The sequence below is a fragment of the Pungitius pungitius genome, chromosome 12, assembly GCF_949316345.1.
Source record: "Pungitius pungitius chromosome 12, fPunPun2.1, whole genome shotgun sequence".
Classification (NCBI taxonomy): domain Eukaryota; kingdom Metazoa; phylum Chordata; class Actinopteri; order Perciformes; family Gasterosteidae; genus Pungitius; species Pungitius pungitius.
In genome coordinates, this window is record NC_084911.1 from 2,860,907 (window position 1) to 2,865,118 (window position 4,212).

A 4,212-nucleotide genomic window follows, 5' to 3' on the forward strand; every position below is an offset into this window, starting at 1 on the left:
AGGTTAGGGGTTGGGTTTGGGGTTCACACCACCGGGAAGGTGAGTATCTTTTGTGGGTATTTCATGGTAAAAAACTAGTGTCAACTCTCGATTGAAACAGGTAAGTATCTCCGAATTGTTCCTCTATTCCCTCTGATACAGCGTCTCCGCCGAGAACACCTTTGACCCCTGGCTCCCCCCGCCGGGGTGGAGCATGGAGAAGGGGTCATTGAGGAAAAATAGAAGAGTAAAAACTGGAGATAAAATACCCGTAGGCCAAGACAAACAAGGGGAGGGGGGGGTAAATTGTTTTCTAAAAAACCGACAGCCTCGCTGGAATTTTTGAAAAGAAAAGAGAAAAGTATAATGCTTCTAGACGCCTCATTCTCTGCTTTATTGATTCAATGGTGTACATTAACTGACAAACTGACAAAGTGTGACTGTGATCCAGGACACTTCCTTCCCCTCGGACCAATAAATTCTGCCTTTTTTATTCAAATTCAACTTTTTTTTTTCTTCTTTTTTCTGCTCCACTCAAGTCAAGAAGAGTAAAAATAAATGATGTCGGCATTGCTGTGGGGGGAGTGGGGGGGGGGGGGGTTTGAATGGGCCGGTTTCTGCAGGTGGGACCACGTAGGTGCTGAACAGTTATCATCGACACACACACACACACAAAAAAACCCACTACATTTTGTCATTAAATGTGCCACCTGATAGCCGTCATAAAGATGGATGAACAGTGTTCCCCATTTACAGTGCTGTTCATTTGATAGGAAGAGGAGAAATACCGAGCTTTGCCCACCAGGAGGCTCCCTTCCCAAACACGAGGCGAGGCAGATGCATGCAGATGTTGAGTCAGTGTGCTGCACGTTATACTGCACTGCAAAGAGATGTCATAACACAGCTTTACTCTAGTGTGCATAAACTGAAATAGTCTGGAGTATGACAGCTATTGATTAGGTTGTAGAATTTTTGAAGTATAAGCTTGATTAAAAATGGGCCTAAAGAGCACAAACTGTAATTCACAGTGAAAGGATATTCATTCCCAATGGATTCTATAAAGTGATCTTTAAATGCCAAACTCCTTTCGTAAAAATAAATAGAACCCATAATAACTACTAACTTTTCCTTTATAGCTGCGTCATACCCCACCAAGCGTGTCACTTCTTCGAGTCATATGTACGCAAACACCATCTAATGCAAATCCACAGTTTGCATCGGGGATAAAATTCAATTGTTCAAAACGATGAAGAAGTGTCTTTGCATTGGACCCACGTCCACCACTGACCTTTCTTGATTGAGTGTAATAGCATACAGAGCAAATGCAAAAAGGTCACTGGCATAGACAGCTTTAACATTATAATTGGCGAGGGAGATGGGGGGGGGGGGGGGGGTGGAAAACTGTTGCAAGGAGCTACACACACTTGCTCCAGGAAGGAAAATATGAAGGACACCATGTTTTCAGGCCCGTGGCATCCATGCGAGACGGGGACTACCTGGTTGATCACGGCGCCCTGACGTGGCTTGAACATAACGAGCTGCCGCCATGCAGATAGCTCGTTCCTTTGTGCCTTAGCATTCTGAGAGGAGCCTGCGTGTCCTTGCCAGGTCCGCTCTTTATTCCCTGTGATGGTCAAGGGTAGCGTGTTTCGCAGCGCAAAAAAAAATAAAAATAAAAAAGCCAGCGCACTCAAGGCGGAATACACCAGTCGGGGCGCGTCGCTTAAACATCAAATAACAGAGGCGGCGATTGCATTAAGGAGCCGCGAGGCCTCCCCCCCCGTGCTCCTCCAGAGGAGGACGTTGTGTTTCGGGACTCCGATAAGCACCTTCAAGTATTCTGACTGCCCTCTCCTTGTGCCATAATGATGAGCAAGCTGTGTGTCGGGTTTAATCACCGTTATTCAGCCAGGTGAGCTTTCTACGTGGGCAGCGTTTTTTAAAATGGCGCCACGTAGCACGAAGCAGAAAAGTCTCGGTCGGTTCTTTTTAATTGTTTTTTGTTTTTTTTTGTTTGAAGGACAGAGAGTCCTGTCGTTTCGCGATGACAAAGTTGTGGAGGGGGGGGGGGGTGAGAAAGGAGAGTTGAAAGAATCTTGAAGGACACACGGAGTTGGCTGTGTTTGATCGGCACGTTCTAGCACGTGACATCCAAAACCCGACCTTTCCCCTCCGTTGGTGGATCCACGCACTGCTCGGTACTCGGAGACGTCAGCCACGAGGTGTAAAGTTATCGAGTGCTACCGACAGCGAGCTCATTACCAAGTCCAAATGTCCCCTTCACCCCATGACCCCCAGAGTTTCAAGCTGTGATAAGTAAAATATCTAAACAGTCAATTTTCCATCATTTAATAAATACCAGTAGGATATCATTATGTTTGTGTCAGAGGGGGGGGTGGGCTGGAGCAGGTTGAAGTGAGGACTCAAGCGCAGAGTTTTTCCCAAAAAAGTGCTCTTTATTCTCAAATTAATCCATGACGTGCTCCAACGAAGGCTGACGTAAGACAATGACAACTGGCACACAGGGCTTAAATACACAAGGGAGGTGCAGGTGATTGGACACAGGTGGAAGCAATCAGGCAATCACAGGACAGGAAGTGAAGTTACCCAGAGACACGAGACACAAGAAAGCTACAAAATAAGACAAGCAGACCCAAACCGTGACAGAACCCCCCCCTCAAGGACCGAATTCCAGACGGTCCTAAAGGAGGGTGGAACCCAGAAAAACAGACAAGGGAGGGAGGGCGGGGAACCCGACAACCCCCGGCCGCCCAGGGGACTCCAAGGGTCTGCGGCACGGGGTCGGGTCCCTCCGGCCGGGATGACCGCCGGACCTCAGGGTCTCGGGGGGCCGACCGCTACGGCGGCCGGGCCTCAGGGTCTCGGGGGGTCTGCCGGGTCGGCGACCGGGCCTCAGGGTCTCGGGGGGTATGCCGGGTCGGCGACCGGGCCTCAGGGTCTCGGGGGGCCTGCCGGGTCGGCGACCGGGCCTCAGGGTCTCGGGGGGCCTGCCGGGTCGGCGACCGGGCCTCAGGGTCTCGGGGGGCCTGCCGGGTCGGCGACCGGGCCTCAGGGTCTCGGGGGGCCTGCCGGGTCGGCGACCGGGCCTCAGGGGGCCTGCCGGGTCGGCGACCGGGCGTCAGGGTCTCGGGGGGCGTGCCGGGTCGGCGACCGGGCGTCAGGGTCTGGGGGGTTGCCGGGCGGTGCGGCTCCGGCGTCGTTGTGGCGGGGGGCGCCGAGCTGTGCGGCTCCGGCGTCGTGGCGGGGGGCGCCGAGCTGTGCGGCTCCGGCGTCGTCGTGGCGGGGGGCGCCGAGCTGTGCGGCTGCGGCGTCATCGTGGCGGGGGGCGCCGAGCTGTGCGGCTGCGGCGTCGTGGCGGGGGGCGCCGAGCTGTGCGGCTCCGGCTGCATGGCGTGGGGCTCCGGGCCAACCCCTGACCCCACCCCCCCTTCAAGGACCGACTTCCTGGCGGTCCCAAGAGGGTGGGAGGGAGGGGTCATGGTCAGGCGCCGCGGGGCCGGGACCGGGGGCGTGGTTCTCGGGGCAGGAACGGGCGCTGACGGGGTTCTCGGGGCAGGAACGGGCGCTGACGGGGTTCCCGGGGCAGGAACGGGCGTTGACGGGCGTCTCGGGGCAGGAACGGGCGCTGACGGGCGTCTCGGGGCCGGAACGGGCGCTGACGGGCGTCTCGGGGCCGGAACGGGCCGGAACGGGCGCTGACGGGCGTCTCGGGGCCGGAACGGGCGCTGACTGGCGTCTCGGCGCAGGAACGGGCGCTGACGGGCGTCTCGGCGCAGGAACGGGCGCTGACGGGCGTCTCGGCGCAGGAACGGGCGCTGACGGGCGTCTCGGGGCCGGAACGGGCGCTGACGGGCGTCTCGGGGCCGGAACGGGCGCTGACGAGACTCTGGGGGCCGGAACGGGCTCGGACGGGCATCTTTGGGCCGGGTCAGGAGCCGGGGCTGGAGGGGTTCGTATCCTCCTCCTCCCCGGGCCCTTCTTCCTCGGATTGAGGATGTCCCTTAGCTCAAGGCACGCCTTCCGATAGCCCCTGGGACCAAAGATGAAATCTGTTTTCCGCTGGAAAAACGGGCTTCTTACATCCAGGTATTCCGGGCCCAAGTTGCACCAGGAGTCTGCTGAGTCGCGTCATTCTGTCAGAAGGGGGGGGTGGGCTGGAGCAGGTTGAAGTGAGGACTCAAGCGCAGAGTTTTTCCTAAAAAAGTGCTCTTT